At 44.0% G+C, this 27,768-nt stretch overlaps 1 protein-coding gene across 9 annotated transcripts in view; it reads left to right on the forward strand.

The window, feature by feature from the left end:
- Positions 1–25,270: 25,270 nt before the first annotated feature.
- The window catches only part of LOC110491992 (retinoic acid receptor gamma-A), a 74,554-nt gene continuing 72,056 nt past the window's right edge, over positions 25,271–27,768 (forward strand). For 3 of the 9 annotated variants that reach the window (XM_021565903.2, XM_021565906.2, XM_021565909.2), the window contains exon 1: positions 25,271–25,543. The gene's annotated coding sequence lies outside the window, so the exon portion shown is untranslated. The remainder of the gene's footprint in view (positions 25,544–27,768) is intronic. The other 6 variants (XM_021565910.2, XM_021565911.2, XM_021565913.2 and 3 more) reach the window with 4 other exon arrangements.

Raw genomic sequence — 27,768 nt, forward strand, 5'->3', positions numbered from 1 at the left:
CAGAAGAGCCTTAAGGATTTGCCAAACAGCAGTCATGAAGGCTACCATTTTTTTTAGGAAAAACTGTTCACTGCCGGTCCTCGATGCTCGATTCAAAACACATGTGACGAAATGGATACTTACTAATGGTAATTTACACTGATGTCTCCTCGCCAGGAGAGGTCGTAATCAGTCTATGGGTAGGATCCACCAGGCTTTCACCCCATCAGCCTGGAAGCAGAGGCTACGTATGGAATACAACCAAGGTGGCTAATGGGGTTCATCATGAATTGAGGTGTACCATATACACATTCAAGCTGTTGGATGTAGACTATGTCCCTTTTCAACACACTAACACGATACATGTAAATCAAAAAACAAATGGGGGGACTCATGTGAGATTCAAACTTTGCAAAAATCTGCAACAATTACATTGACCCGTCACTTTACACAGAGAGCAATTTGACCAGTCTGTCAAATACAAGGGAGAGTTGCTTTGATGATCAGAACATGCTGTTGGACTGAGGTACTGTATGTTAAGGACGCTTACGTGAACAATTGTTGGAACACATTAACGTTAACGATTTAATTGGTTGTTTCAGGATATAATCACTGCCATCTGGTGAGGTGCGCATAGCGCTAATGTGTGCCATTAACTAATGGGACCAGCTACAATTTAGCGCTCTGTCACCTGTCACGTTAATTGGTTGATACACATTTTGAGCCAGAGAAATTGTTTACATTTAAATAGTTGCTTATGTTTGGAAGTATGGCCCCTTTGTCATATGTTTATATGTGAGAGAGAGAGAGAGTTTGCGCGCGTGTGTGGACGTGTTTAGCTATATTTGTGGGGAACAAAGTCCCAACGAGAATAGTAAACAAACAAAAATGTGACCAACTACGGACATTTTGTTAGTCCCCACATGGTCAAATGCTATTTCTAGGGGGGTTAAGGTTAGAATTAGTGTGGCCCATCAAGTGCAACTTATTCCTGTTATAGATAGGGCCTACTATGTTCATTTACTAAGACAGATGCCGGCAGTGGTCAAATGTGGCTTGTGTACACCGAATGGTCTTAAAGAAGGTCTCTTCCTTTTGACTTTTGTTCTCACCTTCTGTGGAGCCTGCACAAATAAATGCCTGCTGGTTTGCATGAAGAATGCACTGGATTATAAGTATGGTAACAATCAATTGCAGTTCATCCTTTTGTCACTAGAGAGAGCTGCAATCCCATCGTTGTTATCTCAACCCCCCCCCCCTGGCATGCTTGCAGCTTTCAGATTTTTTTAAATTTTGGGGATGATAGTCGAGATGGCCCATTGAGCAGACAACAAATGTAGGCCTCATTGATCAGATAACGTTTAGATTAATATGCAGGGCCTTTTAGGTACAGGGCCTGCTCAAGGCATGAGCGACATAAGCAGTTGCTTAGGGACCCAGGCTGCTAGAGGGCCCCAAAAAATACGAATGAACAACTTTAAAAAATAATAAACAAATTGGGGTCTCATCTCACTGTTGAGCTTTAGAATAGTAGAATACACAATGTGCAAGTACGAAATTTGGTTGCACATCATAATTATTTTTGTCTTGTTATATCTGTCACTGACAGTCACTCAGTTAGCCATGTCAACTAACAATTTTTTCGATTGATAGGTTTATCTAGCCAGCTATTTAAAACTTAATGGCTGACTCGACCGGGAGGGCACATGCCCAGGGGCCCTAACCTCCAGGGGGTCCCTATAGATTTTCTTAGTCACTCTCACTCAGATATCATTAAAATGGCATAAGGATGGCTATACAGTGCATTGGGAAATTATTCAGACCCCTTGACTTTTTTCACATTTTGTTACGGGGGGGGGCAACCAAATCTTGTTTAGGGTCCCCGAAAGGCAAGAGCAGGCCCTGTGTAAGTATGAAGATTGAGATAGCATACCATGATATTAGGGCTAGGCCTACTTGACGATGATGTTGTGTAAACACGTTGTTCATCTGTTTGTCTTTCTCAAGCAACATGGCATGAAGACTTGACTGGGTCATTCTACGCTTGTGCTGCCTTTTTGTCACTGGTGTTACCTATATTGTAGATTATAATTCAGGCTTTCCAGAATGTAATTTGACTATTTAATTTGCATATATAATCAAAGACAGAAAGGGTTAATGATAATATTAAGAACATGTTTTGATTAGTAATAATGTACTTTAAACGGGTATGTGTAAAGTTATATTGTATGACATTGTTCTATTAACACCAGTGACAGTAACACCAGACCAGTAACACTATTAACGCTACTCCATTACCACCATGTAGTGACTAGTAAGACCAGTGACAGTAACACCAGTGACAAATAAGCAGACAAGATGGCAAAGCTAAGATGGTGGCCACAGTAGCTCAAACCACACTTCTTAAATTGTAAATAAATCACTTAATCATGTGATTTGATCAATTATTTTAAACACATAGATTTTTTTCGTTACTATAAACTGTGTAACCCCATTGACACATATTAAGGCCTTGCATAAAATTACAAAATTAATAATCAAATTGCCAACATATGAAGAGAGAGTGCAGACTCATGTGCTTTTCAAAACAGCCCCGCCTCCAATGAACCTTTGACCCAGGAAGAAGTTAAGGATGTAGAATTTTTTCAAGGTGGTGTTTTTTTATAAAGGGTAACATCTTCTGTCATGTCTCGTGGGTTTCATAACCATGTCTATAACAATTCAATAATGATGTGACGGGAGATGGGAATCAGTTTAACCATTTATCTTGAAGGTGCTCAGTCTACAATACATAGAACCCATAGTAAGGTGTGTTCCTATAGGATATCACAAAGCTGTTCAAGTCCCTTGACCCAGAGACTCTTTTAAGGCATGTTTCATGGTCAAACCTCTCCGCTAACCCTTTGGTAGATGGATGATCCGGCGAGGACCTGATGGGTTGTACGCCATTCACCTGTTGCAACGTGACCATTTCTTGCGACACTGGCTGTGGTCCGTTGTCCCTAACGAGTTGGAGTGGCAGCTAAACATTTCTCCAAGCATCTCGATGGTCTTCACAGCAGTAGGACATGATGGCAACATCTGGCCACTTGCCATGAGCCTCCACGACCACAAGAAACATTCTGTCTTCGAATGGACCTGCAAAGTCGATGTTTATGCGTTGCCATGCCTCCTCCGGCCAATCCCACGGATGAAGAGGTGCAAGTTGTGGTACGTTGCGCACCTTAAGGCATGAGGAGCATGTTTTTACTTTTTCTTCAATGCTTCCATCTAATCCAGGCCAGCAGAAGTGACTTTGTGCGATTTCCTTCATGCGAACCATTCCACAATGACCTGAGTGTAGCTGTTGCAACACAGGTTTCCTCAATGAAGGCGGAATGATATCTCTCTTTCCCCACAGCAGACAACCGGACTGTACTGACAGCTCAGTTTTCCTCGAAAGGTAAGGTTTCAGTTCCGGGGCATCCCCCGAGGCACTACCTCTGATGACGATGTCCATCACTTCAGATAACACTGGGTCATTTCTGGTGTTTTTCCAGACTTGTGTTGAAGTGGCTGGTGCATTTTCCACTTGTTTGAAGTAGAAGATGTCCACTTGACATGAATCTGGCTTGACCACAGGCAACCTGGAAAGTCCATCTGCGTTGCAGTGCTGTTCTGACTTGTGGTACTTGATGTTGTAGGTGTGTGCTGACAACAACAAAGGCCACCTTTGCATTCAGCTTGCAGCAAGTGACGGAATCACAGTATGCGGTCCAAAGATGCTCGTCATCTGTAAGAAGGGTGAACTTTCTCCCATAGTTACGAACTCCATAAACAATGGTTGGATAGGAAGAATCTTGTTTCTCCTGGTTGGAGAGTCCTTTAGCGGCCTTTTGGCAAACTCCAAGCGGGCTGTCATGTGCCTTTTACTGAGGAGTGGCTTTCGTCTGGCCACTCTACCATAAAGGCCAGATTTGTGTAGTGCAGCAGAGATGGTTGTCCTTCTGGAAGGATCTCCCATCTCTACAGAGGAACTCTGGAGCTCTATCAGAGTGACAATCGGGTTCTTGGTCACCTCCCTGACCACGGCCCTTCTCCCCTGATTGCTCAGTTTGGCAAGGCCGACCAGCTCTAGGAAGATAAACTTCTTCCATTTAAGAATGATGGAGGCCAATGTGTTCATGGGAACCTTCAATGCTACAGTCATTTTTTGGTACCCAGAACTGTGCCTCGACACAATCCTGTCTCGGAGCTCTACACACCATTCCTTTGACCTCATAGCTTGGTTTTTGCTCTGACATGCACTGTCAACTGTGGGACCTTATATAGACAGGTGTGTGGCACGCCTTAGCAACTCCTGTGGTGGGCCGGGCGTATGCACGCTGACACGGTCGCCAGGTGTGCGGTGTTTCCTCCGACACATTGGTGCGGCTGGCTTCCGGGTTAAGTGGGCATTGTCTCAAGAAGCAGTGCGGCTTGGCTGGGTCATGTTTCGGAGGACGCACGGCTCTCAACTTCCATATGGGAGTTGCAGCCATGGGACAAGACTGTAACTACCAATTGGATACCACGAAAAGGGATTACATTTAAAAAATATAAACAATTATAATAATAAGGCTGTAACAAAATGTGGAAAAAGTCAAGGGGTCTGAATACTTTCTGAATGCACTGTGCATATGCATTGATAACACCTTTATGGAATCATTCATAACCCTTTCATGAATGTTGCAGTATCATTCATAATAACTTTCAGTATCAACCATATGTAATCTTCAAAACAGAAGTCCTGTTTTCATTACAGTATTCTAAGTTATTTTAATGTAAAAATATCTGGTTGGATTGAACGGTTGCTGGTGTTACCGGCTGGATTAGTTATTTCATATTCTCTGCTGAGTTTAAGCCAAGGTGTTAGCTTGTGATTTCAGGCAAGTTTACACAACATGTTCATTTGACACCAGTTGCCCTGGTGCCATCCAGATCTGCCATTCAGATTTGAAATTGTTTAAATACTTTGAGGGTTTGCTTGAGCCTGCCTGGAGTGCCAGATTGATGGATTTTATATAGCACTTTTCTACCAACTTAGGTACTCAAAGTGCTTTACATAGTAGGGGGGAAACTCACCTCATCCACCACCAATGTGTGGCACCCACCTGGGTGATGCACGACGACCATTTTTGTGCCGGAACGCTGACCACGCATCATCTGGAAAGGTGAGGAGTGACATATGCCAATTAGGAATGAGGGAGATGATTAGATGGCCATGATGGAATGAGGTGTCATGGGATTTTTTTTATGGCCACAGTGAGTCAGGACACCCGATTAACATCCCATCTGAAAGATGACACCCTACGCAGGGCAATGTCCCCTTCACTGCCCTGGGATCTCCTTAGAAGAGAGGGAAGAGTGCCCCTTACTGGCCCTCCAGCACCACTTCCAGGAGAATCTGGTCTCCCATCCACGGACCAACCAGGACCAAGCCTGCTTAGCTTCAGAGGCAATCCAGCAGAGTGCGTGTGTGTGTGTATGAGTATACCTGTTTGATGTGGATGAGTTTGTTTGTGTTGTGATTAGCAGGAGGGGGTGGGGGGTACAGGATGTGGGAAGTAGTACATAAAAACATAGACTTTGGTATGTTATTACATGATTGGTTGAAGTTATTAAATTATTCAACAACAAAAAAAATCACTGGTTAATGTAATAAGTACCGGTTAATGTAATAACTTATATAACTTATATCACTTACCGGCAAGTTATTACATTTACCGGTTTCATTACATCAAAAAATCTGAAAGTTATTACAACTAAAAAAGTTGTTACATTTACCGGTGTCATTACATTTATCGTTGTCACAGTGTATTTTTGTAGACTTAGTCTGACACAAGGGATACAGCTGCAGCTGCTCCATATGCACCAGCTGCCCCTCTAGCAAGGGAGAGGCATAGTAGTCAGTATATCCAGTGTGACTTCCTGGTCTGATGAGTCACTCACCTCAGTGTTCTCCTGCTCAACAGCATGAACACGTCTCTTTTTCTTTTGTTGGAATGTCTCTTTCTTGTTTCCTTGACGATATCTCTGAGATCTTTTTGTTTCTGTCGGCTGGTTCGATGTGGCCCTTTTTATTAGCAGGCCCAGCAATTCATGCCCTTACACCAGCATGTAGACGTCTGATGCCCCCGCTTTGCTACAGTGGAAGTATGTGCCTTGTTTTCCCCGTCTCTGATTTTAAGTTGCATTTCTGTGCTCTCGTCCTGATTAACTCAAGTGCTGAGACTAGTCTGTCTCTAGTGGTGTCATTTAGAACAGGGCTCCCCAACTGGCGGCCTCGTGGGCCGAATTTGGCCCGTGGGTGGTTTTATTTGGCCCCACAAATTTTCTGAGCAAGTGGATAAATAATTGTTGGACACAAAAGACTGTAAAAACACCAGGAAATCAGCTCAAATTGATTTTAATTTTGGAAATCTGTTCCCAAGTATTCTCACGCATAATAGAGAGACGTGATTGTATAGAAATAAGCAACGTTTATTAAGTTTTAGTCAAATATTATATCTGTTTGGGATTCTTGCGGTCAAATTGCAGCCTACAAATTATTTGTAATTATGTTCTGGCCCCTTAGACCATCCGCTCGAAAAAAATCGGCCTGATTTTAGTTTCTTTAATGCAACAGCAAACATTATAACTGATTCTCCCTTTTCCTGATTTGTTCTGTGGAACCTTTCAGCAATAAATAGTGGTTTTGGTGAAAAATGTCCTTTAAGTATTGCCACAATATCCCCATATGTCTTATTACCTGGCCTGTCTGGCTTTAGCAGGCTGCGTAGTAAATTAAATGTATTTGGTCCCATTACACAAAAAATGTAGGCACAATTTAGTCTTCATTAATGTGATGTCCAATAACAGCTGCACTACCTGAGCCACTTGTGTGGGTTGTAGACTCCGTTTCATGCTACCACTAGAGTGAAAGCACCGCCAGCATTCAAAGGTGACCAAAACATCAGCCAGGAAGCATAGGAACTGAGAAGTGGTCTGTGGTCCCCACCTGCAGAACCACTCCTTTATTGGGGGTGTCTTGCTAATTGCCTATCATTTCCACCTGTTGTCTATTCCATTTGCACAACAGCATGTGCAATTTATTGTCAATCAGTGTTGCTTCCTAAGTGGACAGTTTGATTTCACAGAAGTGTGATTGACTTGGAGTTACATTGTGTTGTTTAAGTGTTCCCTTTATTTTTTTGAGCAGTGTATTTTAATATATCAATAAACCACAACTCATGACCCGAGGGTCAAGCCAATTGTATTGTACTGACCGTATTTTACAATTGGCCCAGCGTCGTCCAAATTTGGCCGGGTTAGGCCATGATTGTAAATAAGAATTTGTTCTTAACTGACATGCCTAGTTAAATAAAGGTTAAATAAATAAAACATCTTTCCTTCTATCCTGACTAGTCTCCCAGTCCCTGCCGCTGAAAAACATCCCCACAGACTGATGCTGCCACCACCAAGATTTACCGTAGGGATGGTGCCAGGTTTCCTCCAGACGTGATGTTTGACATCCAGGCCAAAGAGTTCAATCTTGGTTTCATCAGACCAGAGAATCTTGTTTCTCATGGTCTGAGTGCCACGACTCCCACCGAAGGTGGCTCCTCTTATTGTTTGGGCGGCACTCGGCGGTCGTCGTCACCGGTCTACTAGCTGCCACCGATCCCCTTTTCCTTTTCTGTTAGTTTTGTCTTATTGGAGAGGAACTCTGGAGCTCTGTCAGAGTGACCGTCAGGTTCTTGGTCACCTCCCTGACCACGGCCCTTCTCCCTCGATTACTCAGTTATGCCCGGGCGGCGAGTTCTAGGAAGAGTCTTGGTGTGTTGGCCTACAGGTGTAGCCTACTGCCAGGAAATATAGCGCTCTCCGGCTTTGCTCTTCTTACATAAATCATTCCCTGCCTGAATTAATTTGGTGTCTCGGATTCTAAGTGTGTCAAATGATGAAGTGTGTGTGTGTGTTGGCCCGATTCACGCTCATGTCATGATGAGAACATGTTATGGCAGGGCACGCAGATAATTACAGGGTGCTCTCACTGTTTGGGGACTGAACAGAACAGAACAGAAGTTGCTGCCAGCATACACACCTGCAAAACACCTTGTGCCTCAGGGCTAAAGAGAAGTCTCTCTCTCTCTCGCTCTCTCTGTAACCCTAACCCTAACCTTAACCCGAAAACCTTACCTTAACCCTAACGCTAGCTCCTAAAACTAACCATAGCTCCTAACCCTAAACCTATTTCTAACCTTAACCCAAAAACCCCTACAAAAAGCATTTGACCTTGTGGGTTCTAACAAAACTTCCCCAGTCAGTCAAATTTTTGTTTGTGTCCCCACAAGTATAGTTAAACATACACGTACACGCACACACTTGGCCCCTACACTGCAGGCAGGGGTGCCTAAACACACACACACACACACACACACACTGTTATATTTGGTTGAAAGAGTTCTTTGTTGTGTGAAGTGATGCCAATATAGCTGTGGGTGATGAGAGCTTTAACAAGTTTATACCGGGCTGAGCCTTTCTTCACAGTGAGTTTGCTTAGATTGCTTATAGAGCGTCTGATTATGCTTCAGAAAGCACACTTCATGAGTACAGAATGCAGAAAGCAATTCTAAGAAAGTGTGGTATTATTCCTGCTTTTAACATGGGTTTACAATTGCATGGGAGACAGTAGCGCGTCTGTATCTTTCTAGAGTTGTGTTAATCACACTTTAATCACACTATGGTTCATTGATTCATGGATAAGGCATAAAACTAAAGCTTTTTTGTTGTTGTTGACATACACTATGTACTCTTGAGTTGCCTGTGTTCTCACAAGGGTAGCTTTATGTGCAGGGAGAGACGGACGGAAGGAGGGATGGAAAGAAGGACCTTTCCTTTAGAGCTCAGAGATATGCTGTAATTACTTGAATCGCTTCCATATGTGACACTGGCTGCTTTCTAGCTGCCTGCCGGACCCCCCCCCCCCCCCCCCTCTCTCTCTCTGTCTCTCTCTGTCTCTGTCTCTGACTCTCTCTCTCTCTCTGTCTCTGACTCTCTGTCTCTGACTCTCTCTCTCTCTCTCTCTGTCTCTGACTCTCTCTCTCTCTCTCTCTGTCTCTCTCTCTCTCTCTCTCTCTCAATTCAATTAAATTCAATGGGGCTTTATTGGTATGGGAAACACGTGTTTACATTGCCAAAGCAAGTGAAATAAACAAAAGTGAGAAGACACAAAACAACAACAACATAAAACTATTAGAATTGAACTCAACATTTTTTTCTAAATGATAAAGACATTTCAAATGTTATATCATCAGCTATGTAGAGTGTTTTACCAATGTGCAAATAGTTGTGGTACGAGTCGCACACCTCATGTGGCCTTGCCCATAGGCCTATATGTTTTGATAAGGTTTGTATCACAACTAAAGGGGCCAAATACTGTATCTTCTTAAAATGAAGCACATTAATCCACTTGACATTGGGTTTAGATCCTGAATGGCATACATAAGCAGCGCGTGAGTTTCAAGCTTGGGGAAGATCATTTTCACTATAAGAATGCACCTTTATAATAAAAGCATTACATGCATCATCACATTTGCGGCCTCTTTTAAGAATGATGTTTTCCCGCTAATTGATTGCATTTTGGAATATTTGAGCTTATAGCCTACTGCCATGTGCGCACTGCTACGGTTATAATGTGAAGAAATAGCCCAATAGTTGATCAACATTTGAAGCTAAATGTTCTGATCTGTTGCGTTAGCCTCATTGCTGAAAAAAGTATTTTTGATGCTAGTGGTTTTAATAAAAATCTGTCCCAGACTATGTTTGGAATATTTATTTCTCACACAGAACAAAATAGGTCAACACCATCCCCCATAGTACAACAGTTGATAGGCTAGTGCGTTTGCTGTTCGTTAGGCCGACTCATCTGGTTAGCTAATGAAAAGTAAACGTGGACAGTTCTTCCAAGATCTTCAATGTGCACCTCGGAATTGGATAAGGACACGCACAGTTGCGTTCCCGATGCGTCTTTCTTCCCTTGTAGCCAGTGAGAAAGGGCATTGGCTAATAAGTATTGAGCTATCTGAGAGAGCCATGTGATTTAGAGGTGATTCGGAGCACACAGCCGGGAGAAGGGAATTATAATTATTATATTCAGCCCAAGGGCACAACGGCCACAGGCCACAAAAGGCATGGATTTTTTTGTGTGCCATTAAGACCACACAAAGGGGATGCTGCCGGGAAATTCGAGGCATTATCACGTGCTTGTCAAATTGTGAATGAGAGACTGATGAAGTGTGTGCAGCCTGCACAAATAACAAAGCAGATGCATCCTTACAATGTATTAAAAATACAAACATTGGGCTGTGTGTTCTGATCACAACTTAAGTTGCACAATTAACTGTAAATTAAGCCTTTAGGAAGACGTGTATCTTTGTTAACCGCTCAACACAAAATGTCCGCACTCCCTCAGAAATCTTTTGGAGAAAACATCCTTTCTGTTTTATTCTTTTTTTAAAATTTAATTATTATAATTTTTTACCCCTTTTTCTCCCCAATTTCGTGGTATCCAATTGTTGTAGTAGCTACTATCTTGTCTCATCGCTACAACTCCCGTACGGGCTCGGGAGAGACGAAGGTTGAAAGTCATGCGTCCTCTGATACACAACCCAACCAAGCCGCACTGCTTCTTAACACAGCGCGCATCCAACCCGGAAGCCAGCCGCACCAATGTGTCGGAGGAAACGCCGTGCACCTGGCCACCTTGGTTAGCGCACACTGCACCCAGCCCACCACAGGAGTCGCTGGTGCGTGATGAGACAAGGACACCCCTACCGACCAAGCCCTCCCTAACCCGGGCGACGCTAGGCCAATTGTGCGTCGCCCCACGGACCTCCCGGTCGCGGCCGGTTACGACAGAGCCTGGGCGCGAACCCAGGGACTCTGATGGCAAAAGATCTTCAATGTGACTTAACCACTGCGCCACCCGGGAGGCCCTCTTTCTGTTTTATTCAGCTATGTTCTTCATACTATAAAATAATTGAAATCATGCCACAGAATTCCAAGCAAATATTGTCTGCTAAATGAAAAAAAGGACACTGAGTATGCTCTTCTGTTCTTCTGAAATACACTACATTTTCTTCATATCATGTTCCTTTAGACCTGTCTAAAATACATAATTGATTCATTGTGATTGTGTGGGCTATGGATTTATTAGACTTTATAAAATGTAGATGTTCCAAAGGTCTGCGTCTGTGGTGTGTAGGCTATGCGTGGAAGCCAGGAGATGCCAAACGTGTTTATGTTAGTTAACGGTCAATTACTGTGAGACCCGGCAGTTATGTGCTTGACAGTCGCTGGCTGACAAAATGTCATGGCCGCCACAGCCCTAGCCTGGGTGATCTGTGGGAAATATGTGTCTCTAAATTCGTCATACATTTGGCAGGAGGCTAGGAAGTTCAGCTCAGTTTCCAACTTGTTTTGTGTGCAGTGGGCACATAGCCTGTCTTCTCTCGAGAGCTAGGTCTGCGTCTCTCAATAGCAAGGCTATGCTCACTGAGTCTGTACATAGTCAAGGATTTTCTTAATTTTGGGTCAGTCACGGTGCTTAGGAATTCTGCTACTGTGTACTCTCTGTTTAGGGCCAGATAGTATTTCAGTTTGCTCTGTTTTTTTTGGGGTTGATTCTTTCCAGTGTGTCACATAGTTATATTTTAGTTTTCTCATCATTTGGTTGGGTCTAATTGTGTTGCTCTCCTGGGGCTCTGTGGGGTTTGTGTTTGTGAACAGAGCCCCAGAACCGGCTGGCTGAATGGACTCTTCTCTAGGTTCACGTCTCTGTAGGTGAGGGCTTTGCGGTGGTATGTGTGGGCATCGCTTCCTTTTAGGTGGTTGTAAAATCTTTACAGCTCTTTTCTGGATTTTGTTAACTAGCGGGTTTAGTCCTAATTCGGCTCTGCGTGCATTGTTTGAGGTTTTGCGTTGTGCACAAAATATATTTTTTGCAGAATTCTGCATGCAGAGTCTCAATTTGGTGTTTGTTCCATTTTGTGAATTATTGGTTGGTGAGCGGACCCCAGACCTCACAGCCATAGAGGGCAATGGGTTCTATAACTGATTGAAGTATTTTGTTGCCAGCTCCTAATTGGGAGGTTGAGTTTTCTGTTTGTTTGGATGGCGTAGAAGACCCTTGTCTCTCAGATCGTTCTTAGCCTTGTGGAAATGACCTGTGGGGCTGATGTTTAGGCTGAGCTCGGTATAGTTCTTTGTGTGCTGTATTTGTTTTCCTGGCTACTGGACCTTTTTTGGAACATCACTGTTTTTGTCTTGCCGAGATTCACAGTCAGGGCCCAGGTCGGACGGAATCTGTGAAGTGCATCTAGGTCAGCGTTTCCCAAACTCAGTCCTCGGGACCTCAAGGGGTGCACGTTTTGGTTTTTGCCCTAGCACTACACAGCTGATATAAATGATCAAAGCTTCATAATTAGTTGGTTATTTGAGTAGGCTGTGTAGTGCTAGGGCAAAAACCAAAACGTGCACCCCTCGGGGTCCCGAGGACTGAGTTTGGGAAAACATGAACTAGGTGCTACTGTAGGCCCTCCTTGGTTGGGGACAGAGGCACCAGATCATCTGCAAACAGTAGACATTTGATTTCTCAGTCCAGTAGTGTGAGGCCAGGTCTTGCAGACTGTTCTAGGGCAATTAATGGATATATACTGTATGTTGAAGAGGGTGGGGCTCAAGCTGCATCCCTGTCTCACCCAACGGCCCTGAGGAAAGGAATCTGTGTGTCTAAGTGCCAATTTTGACTGGCACACTTGTTGTTTTACAATGTCATATGTTTTTCCCCCAACGCCGCTTTCCATCCGTTTGTATAGCATACCTTCATGGTAAATTGAGTCAAAAGCTTTTTTGAAATAAACAAAACATGAGAAGACTTTTGCCTTTGTTTTGTTTGTCAGTAAGGGGATGCAGGTGTCTGCCGTATGGTATTTTGGTAAGAAGCCAATTTGCCATTTGCACCGGACATTGTTTTCACTGAGGAAATGTTGGAGTCTGGTGTTGATGATACTGCAGAGGATTTTCCAGAGATGGCTGTTGACACAGATTCCACTGTAATTATTGGGGTCAAATTTGTTGAGTTGTGAGAGTTGTGACCCATTTTTGTTGGTTGTTTTGTTGTAGTTGTGTCTAGGGGGGGCATATTTGGGAGGGAATGCTGTCACCTCCAGGTAGGTGTTTGTCCTCCTGTGTGCTGAGAATGTCGGGTTCTTGTCCAGTTCTGGCATTTAGGTCACCATAGTGTTCGTGGGCCTGGAAATGATTGACCTCTCTCTCTAGGATGGAGAAGATGTCTTCAATAAAGTATGGGGATTCTAGTGGGGGATAAAGGAAGCACACAGGAGGACATTTTTCTCTGTTGAGATCATTTCCTTTAGAAATTCTAGCCAAATGTAAAATGTTCATGTTTTGATTAATTTAATGGAGTGGGTTAAGTCTGATCCATACCAAATAAGCATACCCCCCTGAGTCTCTTCCCTGTGTTTGGTGGACGATACCACCAGCTCTCTGTAACCTAGAGGGCAACCAGTGGGTCCATCTCCTCTATACCATGTTTCTTGCAGGATGACCATTTCTGATTTCTTTGGTGAAGTCTGTGTTTCTCTCTTCTTTTTCAGTTTCTTCTCCCCCCCTGTTTTTTTCTTCCTTTTTTGCCTTTGCAGAAGCCCTCCCTCCCTCCCTCCCTCCCTCCCTCCCTCCCTCCCTCCCTCCCTCCCTCCCTCCCTCCCTCCCTCCCCAGCACTCGGAGCAATTTAGCAAAACCATTGCTTTAACAAAGTCTATCTCAATCAGAACATCCTGGCACATTTGGCTCCACAACTTGTGGTGATTGAATTAGAACGAGCCAGCCAGGGAGAGAGGGGAGAGAAACTGAGAAGGAGGGAGAGAGGGGGGGAGAAAAAGAAGAGGGGGTTTTAGGTGCGAGGAAGAGAAAGATGGGGAGAAAGATGAGTGAAAGTGAGTAGAAGAATAAGGAAAAGAATAAAAAAATAAAGAAAAAGAATGTGGTTTCGGCTGAAAGAATTCCGGCAGAGCGGGAGGAGAGCGGGAGGCAATGAAGAGAGAGAGAGAGAGATAGAAGGAGAGAGAGGGAGAGGTGGAAAGAGAAAGAAGGAAAATTAGGCAGAAAGAGTAATAGCTATAGTAATGTTTTTTGACAGAGCTGGGTTCGCAAAGGGTTCATGGTGACATCATGGGCGATTTTGAGGAAAGTATAGACAGGAGGGCCATTCACCTTTCATTGGACACATGTTAGGGAATAGGGTTATGTACACTGCTTGTGCTGGCACACATGCCTGCCGTTAACTGTGTGGAAAACTCTTCATTGCACCCCAAACACACGCACGAACTCTCTCTCTCTCTCTCTCTCTCTCTCTCTCTCTCTCTCTCTCTCTCTCTCTCTCTCTCTCTCTCTCTCTCTCTCTCTCTCTCTCTCTCTCTCTCTCTCTCTCTCTCTCTCTCTCTCTCTCTCTCTCTCTCTCTCTCTCTCTCTCTCTCTCTCTCTCTCTCTCTCTCTCTCTCTCTCTCTCTCTCTCTCTCTCTCTCTCTCTCTCTCTCTCTCTCTCTCTCTCTCTCTCTCTCTCTCTCTCTCTCTCTCTCTCTCTCTCTCTCTCTCTCTCTCTCTCTCTCTCTCTCTCTCTCTCTCTCTCTCTCTCTCTCTCTCTCTCTCTCTCTCTCTCTCTCTCTCTCTCTCTCTCTCATCTCTGTCGTCCAGAATAAACTCTGGATGTGCTTTTAGGCTCCTATACAAACAGACGTATTTGTTGTTGAAACATAGTAATCGTTGTAGTTGCCCAAAGCCTCCTTGCCTAACACGCACTATACTATTCTCCTAGCATCTCATTTTCCACTGAGTTGTATTCCTCTGTGTGCATATGTTTTTCCTTCGTGGCGTTCGGAGTGTACATGTGTGCGTTTGGCCAGCAGGCTGAATGAATGAGCTCTTTCATTTCACAGGATGTGTATTTAACTTGGCAACTAAAAACGGACTATGCGTAAGTGAGTGAGTAGGTAAGTGTATATTTACGTGTGTGGGCGTGCACGAAAGTGTGGCTGCCTTGCGCCCCCTACATGTCTCAGTGCGGCACCACACTTCACGACATCCATCTGAACACAGGGAAATGGTGACCTCTTTATAGTGATCTCTTTATAGTGATCTCTTTATAGTGATCTCTTTAAAGACATCTCGTAGCTGATTAAAACCTGCCCACCAGCAGCAGCAGTAACAGCTCCCTCTATCACCTACCTTTTTTTTTTACCTTGTGTGTGTTACTCATTACCAGTAAAGCACTGCCAGAGAGAGAGAGAGAGAGAGAGAGAGAACAGAAAGAATGAGGAAAAAGGGGAAGGAGAGACAGGAGAGACCAGGAGAGACAGAAAGAGACAGAAAGTGAGTGAGATGGAGAGAAGGAGAGAGATAGTAATTGAGAGAGGGAGAGAGAGAGAAGAGAACAATCTCTCTTTCCCTCTCTCTCTCTCCTACTCAACCCCTCCCTCTCTCCTTGATTCCTTTCCCCAACCTCCCTCCCTCTGTCCCTCCCTCCTTCCTCTCCTATTTTCTCCTTCTCCTCTGCCAGCCAGCCCCAGGCTTATACACTTCTATGGTTTCTCAGAATGCAAATAAGTAGAAACAGACATACACTGGATTACAATATTTTCAGGAATATTTTAATCTTCAAAAAAAGATACCCTCTCTACCAACAAGGAGTCATGGAGAGTCCATTCTATAGTACTGTGGCATGAAGCATTGTGTGCTGATTTACACAAGAAGTGCTGCTACTGAACCAAAACGGGTTCAATGGCTTGACTGCTGGCTTGTTGTCAGGGAATACTACTGTTTCAGAATTGATGATGCCAGCCAAGGGGTTATGATGTCACAGACGTGACCAAATGGGAATTGTAGTTCTCAAATAGTGAGGTGGCAGTTTGGTTGGCCATTTTCCTAGTGCTGACCATAGAGAGAGCGAGGGGGGGGGGGGGGAGTTAGAGAGGGGCTGAGGGGCATTAGAGAGAGGGGAATGAGAGGGGGTGGGAGAGGGAAATAGAGGGGGGGGAGAGGGAGGGAAGAGAGAGGGGGAGAGAGAGAGAGAGAGAGAGAGAGAGAGAGATGGGACTCTATCTTCATTATCCTCCACTCTGCAGTCTCCCAGACAGTCGCATCATAAATCTCCCACTGTAACACACTCCACTGACACTGAAACACAAACACTATTAACCCCTGAACTTCCCTGTAGCTGCAACTACTGACGAACACACACTAATACACACACACTAGTACACACACACACTAATGCACACACACCACACCACACCACACACACACACACACACACACCACACCACACCACACACACACACAGTTCAATACACAGGCACACTTACAATACCAGTGAAAAGTTTTAGAACGCCTACTTATTCAAGGGTTTTTCTTTATTTGTACTATTTTCTACATTGTAGAATAAGAGTGAAGACATCAAAACTATGAAATAGCACATATGGAATACTGTAGTAACCAAAAAAGTGTTAACCAAGTCAAAATATATTTTATATTTGAGATTCTTCAAATAGCCACCCTTTGCCTTTAGGACAGCTTTGCACACTCTTGGCATTCTCTCAACCAGCTTCATGAGGTAGTCACCTGGAATGCATTTCAATTAACAGATGTTTCTTCTTCTTCAGTTATTTGTGGAATTTCTTTCCTACTTAATGTGTTTGAGCCAATCAGTTGTGTTGTGACAAGATTGGGGTGGTATACAGAAGATAGCCCTATTTGGTAAAAGACCAAGTCCATATTATGGCAAGAACAGCTCAAATAAGCAAAGAGAAACGACAGTCCATCATTACTTTAAGACATTAAGGTCAGCCAGTATGGATAATTTCAAGAACGTTGAAAGTTTCTTCAAGTGCAGTCACAAAAACTATCAAGCACTATGATGAAACTGGCTCTCATGAGGACTTCCACATTAATGGAAGTCCCAGAGTTACCTCTGCTGCAGAGGATAAGTTCATTAGTTACCAGCCTCAGAAATTGCAGCCCAATTAAATGCTTCACAGAGTTCAAGTAACAGACACATCTCAACATGAACTGTTCAGAGGAGACTGTGTCAACCAGGCCTTCATGGTTGAATTGCTGCAAAGAAAACAAAGGACACCAATAATAAGAAGAGACCTGCTTTGTCCAGGAAACACGAGCAATGGACATTAAACCGGTGCCATGACTACATGGAACTCTATTCCACATCAAGTAACTGATGTAACTGATGCAAGCAGTAAAATTAGATGTAAAAAAACACCTTATGGAACAGCGGGGCCTGTGAAGCAACACAAACATAGGCACAGACAGATGCATACACACACACACACGATAACATACGCACTATACACACACGTACACATGGATTTTGTACTGTATAGTACAGTTGAAGTCGGAAGTTTACATACACCTTAGCCAAATTCATTTAAACTCTGTTTTTCCACAATTCCTGACATTTAAATTCAAGAAAAAATTCATTGTCTTCGGTCAGTTAGGATCACCACTTTATTTTAAGAATGTGAAATGTCAGAATAATAGTAGAGAGAATGATTTATTTCAGCTTTTATTTATTTCATCACATTCCCAGAGGGACAGAAGTTTACATACACTCAATTAGTATTTGTTAGCATTGCCTTTAAATTGTTTAACTTGGGTCAAACGTTTCAGGTAGCCTTCCACAAGCTTTCCACAATAAGTTGGGTGAATTTTGGCCCATTCCTCCCGGCAGAGCTGGTGTAACTGCGTCAGGTTTGTAGGCCTCCTTGCTTGCACATGCTTTTTCAGTTCTGCCCACAAATGTTCTATAGGATTGAGGTCAGGGCTTTGTGATGGCCACTCCAATACATAGACTTTGTTGTCCTTAAGCCATTTTGCCACAACTTTGGAAGTATGCTTGGGGTCATTGTCCATTTGGAAGACCCATTTGCGACCAAGCTTTAAGTTCCTGACTGATGTCTTGAGATGTTGCTTCAATATATCCACAATTTTCCTGCCTCATGATGCCATCCATTTTGTGAAGTGCACCAGTCCCTCCTGCAGCAAAGCACCCCCACAACATGATGCTGCCACCCCCGTGCTTCACTGTTGGGATGGTGTTCTTCAGCTTGAAAGCATCCCCCTTCTTCCTCCAAACATAATGATGGTCATTATGGCCAAACAGTTACATTTTTGTTTCATCTGAGCAGAAGACTTTTCTCCAAAAAGTACGATCTTTGTCCCCATGTGCAGTTGCAAATCATAGTCTGGCTTTTTTATGGCGGTTTAGGAGCATTGGCTTCTTCCTTGCTGAGCGGCCTTTCAGGTTATGTCGATATAGGACTCGTTTTACTGTGGATATACAGTGCCTTGCGAAAGTATTCGGCCCCCTTGAACTTTGCGACCTTTTGCCACATTTCAGGCTTCAAACATAAAGATATAAAACTGTATTTTTTTGTGAAGAATCAACAACAAGTGGGACACAATCATGAAGTGGAACGACATTTATTGGATATTTCAAACTTTTTTAACAAATCAAAAACTGAAGAATTGGGCGTGCAAAATTATTCAGCCCCCTTAAGTTAATACTTTGTAGCGCCACCTTTTGCTGCGATTACAGCTGTAAGTCGCTTGGGGTATGTCTCTATCAGTTTTGCACATCGAGAGACTGACATTTTTTCCCATTCCTCATTGCAAAACAGCTCGAGCTCAGTGAGGTTGGATGGAGAGCATTTGAACAGCAGTTTTCAGTTCTTTCTTCCACATGTTCTTTCAGCACCTTCTTCCACATGTTTGGTGTGTCTCCCAGGTGGCTTGTGGCAAACTTTAAACGAAATGGCTTTCTTCTTGCCACTCTTCCATAAAGGCCAGATTTGTGCAATATACGACTGATTGTTGTCCTATGGACAGAGTCTCCCACCTCAGCTGTAGATCTCTGCAGTTCATCCAGAGTGATCATGGGCCTCTTAGCTGCATCTCTGATCAGTCTTCTCCTTGTATGAGCTGAAAGTTTAGAGGGACGGCCAGGTCTTGGTAGATTTGCAGTGGTCTGATACTCCTTCCATTTCAATATTATCGCTTGCACAGTGCTCCTTGGGATGTTTAAAGCTTGGGCAATCTTTTTGTATACAAATCCGGCTTTAAACTTCTTCACAACAGTATCTCGGACCTGCCTGGTGTGTTCCTTGTTCTTCATGATGCTCTCTGCGCTTTTAACGGACCTCTGAGACTATCACAGTGCAGGTGCATTTATACGGAGACTTGATTACACACAGGTGGATTGTATTTATCATCATTAGTCATTTAGGTCAACATTGGATCATTCAGAGATCCTCACTGAACTTCTGGAGAGAGTTTGCTGCACTGAAAGTAAAGGGGCTGAATAATTTTGCACGCCCAATTTTTCAGTTTTTGATTTGTTAAAAAAGTTTGAAATATCCAATAAATGTCGTTCCACTTCATGATTGTGTCCCACTTGTTGTTGATTCTTCACAAAAAAATACAGTTTTATATCTTTATGTTTGAAGCCTGAAATGTGGCAAAAGGTCGCAAAGTTCAAGGGGGCCGAATACTTTCACAAGGCACTGTAGATACTTTTGTACCTGTTTCCTCCACCATCTTCACAAGGTCCTTTGCTGTTGTTCTGGGATAGATTTGCACTTTTCACACCAAAGTACGTTCATCTCTAGGAGACAGAATGTGTCTCCTTCCTCAGCGGTATGACAGCTGCGTGGTCCCATGGTGTTTATACTTGCATATGATTGTTTGTACAGAAGAACGTGGTACCTTCAGGCATTTGGAAATTGCTCCCAAGGATGAACCAGATTTGAGGAGGTCTACAATTTTTTTTCTGAGGTCTTGGCTGATTTCTTTTGATTTTCCCATGATGTTAAGCAAAGAGGCAGTGTGTTTGAAGGTAGGCCTTGAAATACATCCACAGGTACACCTCCATTTGACTCAAATTATGTCAATTAGCCTATCAGAAGCTTCTAAAGCAATGACATCATTTTCTGGAGTTTTCCAAGCTGTTTAAAGGCACAGTCAACTTAGTGTATGTAAACTTCTGACCCACTGGAATTGTGATACAGTGAATTATAAGTGAAATAATCTGTCTGTAAACAATTGTTGGAAAAATGACTTGTGTCATGCACAAAGTAGATGTCCTAACCGACTTACCAAAACTATAGTTTGTTTAACAAGAAATTTGTGCAGTGGTTGAAAAACGAGTTTCAATGACACCAACCTAAGTGTATGTAGACTTCCGACTTCAATTGTATATGTGGTAGTGGTGGAGTAGGGCCCGAGGGCACACACTCTGTGAATGTATTGTAATGTTTTTGAAATTGTATAAACTGCCTTAATTTTGCTGGACCCCAGGAAGAGAGTAGCTTTTGCCTTGGCAGCAGCTAATGATAGTAAACTCAGCAAAAAAAGAAATGTCCCTTTTTCAGGACCCTGTATTTCAAAGATAATTAGTACAAATCCAAATAACTTCACAGATCTTCATTGTAAAGGGTTTTAACACTGTTTCACATGCTTGTTCAATGAACCATAAATAATTAATGAACATGCACCTGTGGAACGGTCGCTAAGACGCTAACCACTTACAGACGGTAGTTAATTAAGGTCACAGTTATGAAAACGTAGGACACTAAAGAGGCCTTTCTACTTACTCTGAAAAACACCAAAAGAAAGATGCTCAGGGTTCCTGCTCATCTGCGTGAACATACCTTAGGCATGCTGCAAGGAGGCATGAGGATTGCAGATGTGGCCAGGGAAATAAATTGCAATGTCCGTACTATGAGACGCCTAAGACAGCGCTACAGGGAGACAGGACGGACAGCTGATCGTCCTCGAGGTGGCAGACGACGTGTAACAACACCTGCACAGGATCGGTACATCAAAACATCACACCTGCGGGACAGGTACAGGACGGCAACAACAACTGCCCGAGTTACACCAGGAACGCACAATCCCTCCATCAGTGCTCAGACTGTCCGCAATAGGCTGAGAGGGGCTGAGGGCTTCTAGGCCTGTTGTAAGGCAGGTCCTCACCAGACATCACCGGCAACAACGTCACCTATGGGCACAAACCCACCGTCGCTGGACCAGACAGGACTGGCAAAAAGTGGTCTTCTCTGACGCGTCGCGGTTTTGTCTCACCAGGGGTGATGGTCGGATTTGCGTTTATCGTTGAAGGAATGAGCGTTACACCGAGGCCTGTACTCTGGAGCGGGATCGATTTGGAGGTGGAGGGTCCGTCATGGTCTGGGGCACTGTGTCACAGCATCATCGGACTGAGCTTGTTGTCATTGCAGGCAATCTCAACGCTGTGCGTTACAGGTAAGATATCCTCCTCTCTGATGTGGTATCCTTCCTACAGGCTCATCCTGACATGACCCTCCAGCATGACAATGCCACCAGCCATACTGCTCGTTCTGTGCGTGATTTCCTGCAAGACAGGAATGTAAGTGTTCTGCCATGGCCAGCGAAGAGCCCGGATCTCAATCCCATTGAGCACATCTGGGACCTGTTGGATCGGAGGGTGAGGGCTAGGGCCATTCCCCCCCAAAATGTCCGGGAACTTGCAGGTGCCTTGGTGGAAGAGTGTGGTAACATCTCACAGCAATAACTGGCAAATCTGGTGCAGTCCATGAGGAGGAGATGCACTGCAGTACTTAATGCAGCTGGTGGACACACCAGATACTGACTGTTACGTTTGATTTCGACACCCCCCAAGGACACATTATTCAATTTCTGCTAGACACAGGTCTGTGGAACTTGTTCAGCTTATGTCTCAGTTGTTGAATCTTGTTATGCTCATATAGATATTTACACATGTTAAGTTTTCTGAAAATAAACGCAGTTGACAATGAGAGGACGTTCCTTTTTTTGCTGAGTTTAAATACAAACGCAAATGGAGTACTGCATCAGATGACAATTGAGATGGTTTGGGATAAGTCGGACCGCAGAGTGAAGGAAAAGCAGCCAACAAGTGCTCAGCATATGTGGGAGCTCCTTCAAGACGGTTGAAAAAGCATTCCAGGTGAAGCTGGTTGAGAGAATGCCAAGAGGGTGCAAAGGCTATTTGAAGAATCTCAAGTCTAAAACATATTTTGATTTGTTTAATGTTTAACACTTGTGTGGTTACTACATGATTCCGTATGTGTCATTTCATAGTTTTGATGTTTTCACTATTATTCTGCAATGTAGAAAATAGTACAAATGCAGAAGAACCCTTGTATGAGTAGGTGTTCTAAAACCTTTTGACCGGTACAGGCTTAATTCCATAAGAAAGCACCACATGGTCAGAGGAGGATGCACATAGAGCGCACACCCACAAGCATGGCTTGAACATGCACATGTCTACACACATGTGCACACACCCTCACAAATCCATGAAAATTGGACATCTAGTACACTTCATAGTATCGGATATTATGATGTTGGCATGTGTTGTTACTCTATTTCGCATGTTAAGAAATCAGATCATTTGTGCAGAACGCATTCAGGGCTTCTGCTGACGTCTCCACTTCTTGAATCTTTATTAAACAACAAATCAAACCACATTTTATGTGTCACATGCAGCGTAAACAAGAGGTGTAGACTAACCGTGAAATGCTTACTTAGGGGCCCTTCCCAACAGTGCCCCAAAAAAAATATATATATAGGAAAAAAAATCATTATAACACAAGGATATAATAAATACACAATGAGTAATGATAACTTGGCTATATACACACGGGATACCAGTACCGAGTCGATGTGCAGGGGTACGAGGTAATGGAGGTAGATATGTACGTATATGTAGGGATAAAGTGACTAGGCAACAGGATAGACAATGTAACAGTAGGGGCAGTGTACAGTATATGATGAGTCAAAAGAGTTAGTACATAGAAGGTCCATATAGATATTCCGGGTAGCTATTTGGTTTACTGTTTAGTAGTGTTATGGCTTGGGGGTTGACTTGGGGAGTCTGTGTTTTAGGGCCTTCCTCTGACGCTGCCTGATATAGAGGTCCTGGATGGCAGGCAGCTCGGCCCCCCTCACGCACTATCCTCTGTAACGCTTTGCGACCGGATGCCAAGCAGTTGCCCCCTTCTAAAAGTAAACGAAACTATGAACAGGGCAGGTTATGACGCTCTGGGCTGTGTGGCTTAGTGAAACCACTTCCTCTTGGGTTGGGTGCATGTAAGGATCTGATGCCAGCCTTGTAAAGTGTCTCTCACTGTCTGTTACAGTAAACATAAACAACACAGACGTACTTTCTGCGTGATGGTATGTTTTACTGCATTGCTTGCTCTTTGGGTTTTAGGCCGGGTATCAGTAAGGCACTTTGTGCCGACTGCTGGCGTTAAAAGGGCTTGGCTTGATTCATTGATTGATTGTATGCTGTGAAGGGAATCATTTCCACAGAGGACTGTGTCCAGTGTAAGCATCTGGGAGATAGCACCATGAACAGAAAGGGAACACAAGGACATAGAAAGGGCTTTGGATTGGTTCTAACGGCTTGATTTCGTTACGGAGACATATTGAGGTCAGGTTCATTTGAACACCGACATTCAATTACTATCAATGGGCCAGTAGAGGACACTCAGAAGGAAGGAACTAGCTGTATCAGGCTGCGTCTGAATTCCCTATATAGTGCACTACTTTTGACCACCCTGGACCACTCTATTCCCTATTTATAGTGAAAAGGGTGGCATTTCAGACACAGCCTTGATGTTTAGGAGGAGGACTTGGACAGCAGATGTGTTAGTTGGGAGAAGCCAGGTGAAGGTATGCTGGATGGGATCGCTACATAGAGCGTCATGGCGGCGACTCGCTGCCATGCTGAAGCTGTAGAGACGACACATGGTGACGTGTGCTGGGTTCGTCTATTCCAGAGAGGATTTGTATATGTTGAGACATAGAGTGTTGTATTTCTGTTATGAAGAACTACCAAGCTTGTGCTAGATTCTAGAATCCCCTGAGAGCCCTCTTCTGTGTTCTAGATGGGGCCAGAGACAACGCTGGTTAAGGTGCCCGTTGAGGTGTGTTTAAGGGTGTTTAAAGCCTGAGGGTTTTTGGGGTGCCTGCCTTTTGAAGCAAAACAATGTCAAATCACAACATGACATTTAGAAACCAACGGCAGGCAAATACGCCCAGAACCACAAGAACTGCACAACAACCACAGATCTGAAACATACAATCTCATATGTTGAGAGAGAGAGAGAAAGAGAGGCACATTTATGGACACCCCGCCCAAACTACTGCTGCTGCCATCTTACTGGGGAATTCCCTACAGTGCTCCTGAGTGGCGCAGCGGTCTAAGGCACTGCATCTCAGTGCAAGAGGCGTCACTACAGTCCCTGGTTCGAATCCAGGCTGTATCACATCCGGCCGGGATTGGGAGTCCCAAAGGGCAGTGCACAGTTGGCCCAGCGTTGTCTGGGTTTGGCCCGGGGTAGGTCGTTATTGTAAATAAGAATTTATTCTTAACGGACTTGCCTAGTTACATAAAGGTTAAACACCTTTATTTATATCGCCTACTATCACTGTGTTTAATTTTTGACTTTGACAATTATTCTGGTAATTTATTTTGGTAGACAGAGATGAGATTCTTTACTAACACTTTATAATAACTAAGCATTTGTGAATGAATAGTATTGAGAATGCATTATTCACAAAAACCAAATAAAGAGTAACCAATACAGTTTTTCGTTGAGAAAGTGGCTAAGTGGGTCAGACGTCTTGTAATGCATGCCTATGTGTTTGTGTACACGACATTGAGAAAACGTTGAATTTCAGCACATACAGCAACCTACATGCATGCTACATACAACTCAACCCCCCTCTTGGAGGTTTCCCTCAAATGAAGCATGGTTAGCGGACAGGTTGACGCCTGTATAGATACATAGTCAGCTATATTTGTATATCCGCTACTGGTTTAATACATTTCACACATAACAAAACACAAAGTAGGGAAAGTGTGAGTTCTAAAAAGAGAGGAGAGAAAATGGAGGGGGAGAAAATGAGAATAAGGGAGAGAGGGAGAGAATTAAAAACTGAACATTAAGCTTCAGGGGGCTTTTTCTTCCCCTAGGGATTTTAAGACTGTTGAAAAAAATGTGCTGTATATTTGCAGTGTTGGATCACGTGACAAAGGCTGGCTTTATGAATCAGAGAGCATGATTATTTCTCAGTGGAAGAGGCGGAGAGAGAGTGTTGAATAAGAGAGAGAGAGAGGACGGAGAGAGAGAGAGAGAGAGAGAGAGAGAGGGAGAGAAAAGGGGAGGGAGTGAGAGAGAAACTCATAGCTATCCTGCTGTCAAAAGAGACTGATGAACGTACACAAATCCCTCCTCTACTCTTTTTCCTCCATCTATCTGTCTGTTTGGACCAGCACTCCATCTATCTGTCTGTTTGGACCAGCACTCCCATCTATCTGTCTGTTTGGACCAGCACTCCATCTCTCTGTCTGTCTGCCAGTCTGCCAGCACGACATTAGAGTGGGTGAGTACTTTCTACTTTCAGGGAACTTTAGAAACAATATGAACTGTCGCTCTCCTCTTTTCCCCTTCTACTGTTCTGTTCCTAGTGTTTGAAGTTAAAGTTAGAGAGTTTGTGGGAGGTCGCCTTAACAGAAACAGTTGAAATGAAGGACAGAGCTTGAGAATGTGAGGCAGAGAGTACATAGAGGCCACTGATCAGGGTTTCCATGAACTGGACCAGGCTTCCTCCTCTCTCTGGTTGTATTTATTGCCGCGGATCGCGTCGGTTCAGTCAGTGTGCATGTGTGTGTGAATGTCTCTCTCCTTGCGTGTGTACCGTATGTGTGTGTGAATGTCTCTCTCCTTGCGTGTGTACCGTATGTGTGTGTGAATGTCTCTCTCCTTGCGTGTGTACCGTATGTGTTTGTGATGGTGTTTTCTTGGAACCGTGCATGTCTGTTCTTCACAACGTCTGTGTGTGCCTGTTTTACAGTGTGTGTGTGTGTGTGTGTGTGCGCGTTTTTGTGTGTGTCAGTCATTTGCTGGGTTGCGTGCCAGTGTGTGCTACTTAGTGAATGTTAAGACTGTTACCCCCAGAGCCCACAGTGTTTTTATTAGCATGTGTGCCTTTGTAAGTGGATACATGCCTGCCTGGGTCCGCTTCATCTACACTGTGCATGTGTGGAATAAAGTGTGTGTGTGTGTGCGTGTGTGTGTGCGCGCGTGTGTGTGCGCGTGTGTGTGAGCGTGTGTGTGTGTGTGTGCGTGTGTGTGCGCGCGTGTGTGCGCGCGTGTGTGTGAGCGTGTGTGTGTGTGCGCGTCTGTGTGCGACTGATCCATCCTTGACCTAATCGTTCCTACTTATTATTGTGACCACATGGACACAGCAAGGTGAACATTCATTCATAGAGTGTCGTTTTCTACTTTCTAAACAGCAGACCCTTTCGCCTCTGGACTGAGGTGTGTCTCTACTCCTCTCTAAACCTGGGCTTAGTTTAATTGTCAGTGTACTGTAGGAGTTCCATTCATAGTGTGTAGTTGTTGGGTAAGGTTATAGACTTGGGTAAGGCGCAGACAGACGTGAATGTCTTGTTAACTGGTTCTGCTTGTTACCGCGGCGGCAGGCAGCGCCACGTTAATGAGCAGGTAGGGCGTTACGGTTATGGAACGTTTAGTGCTGCTTGGTTTGAGTATATCAGAGAGGCATGGCAACAACAGCAGCCTCCTAACAAACATACTCCATATTTATTTTCAATGTGTGACGGATTGGTAGTTAACACGTACACGGACACGACAGGTTTGGCTGTGGAGCCTGGCTGAGATCTCTCACTCACACACACGCACGCACACGCACACGCACACGCACACACACACACTCACACATTCATGCACACACGCACACACGCACACGCGCACACACACACACACTCACACATTCATGCACACACGCACACACGCACACACACACACTCACACATTCATGCACACACGCACACACGCACACGCGCACACACACACACACACAGACACACACACACACACACAGACACACACACACAGATACACACACACACAGGACACACATCAACAACACAAGACTGCTCTATATACACACAAAACTGGGAGGGAGAAACATGTCACACACTTGTCTACTCAAAATAAAATGGCGAAAAGCATTACAGTAATTGTTAGTTGTGAGCGTTGTTTTGTCACATGAGTCCAGGTGAGAGTACGCCGTTTCCAAAAGAGACTGTCTTTTAACAACATTGTCGCTGCACCAGAGAGAAAGATTGATTAAATCAATGCCCACTTTGTTATTTCATTAGGTGTCCACTTTTTCTAAAAATGGTGTCTCACATTTGGGATCAAATGGAAATTTCTGACTCAAAGTCCCCAGGATACTTCACTATTTCATCGCTCTGACAGAGAAATGTTTGAAACGGACCGCTTGGGAGACACGACTTTGAGATATAAGTCTGGGAGCTGTTGATTCCTGTCTCTGCCAAGAATTCCTATAGCAATTAAGTTCCAAGTGGCAGGGAAGGGCTAGCAGGAGGTAGGGAGTGGTTAGGTGGGGGTAGACAGGTGGTCTTAGAAGAATGGAACAAGGGGGCTCCTCTCCTCATCGCTACACTATATAATTAACAGGGAAACTATCAGCTCGTGAGTTCCTGTGTCTATTTCTGCAGGTGTGATTCTCTATGTGTAGGGTGTACTAGCTAGACACTATCATTCCTGACTCTGGTC

Source organism: Oncorhynchus mykiss, chromosome 16 (assembly GCF_013265735.2).
Source record: "Oncorhynchus mykiss isolate Arlee chromosome 16, USDA_OmykA_1.1, whole genome shotgun sequence".
NCBI lineage: Eukaryota > Metazoa > Chordata > Actinopteri > Salmoniformes > Salmonidae > Oncorhynchus > Oncorhynchus mykiss.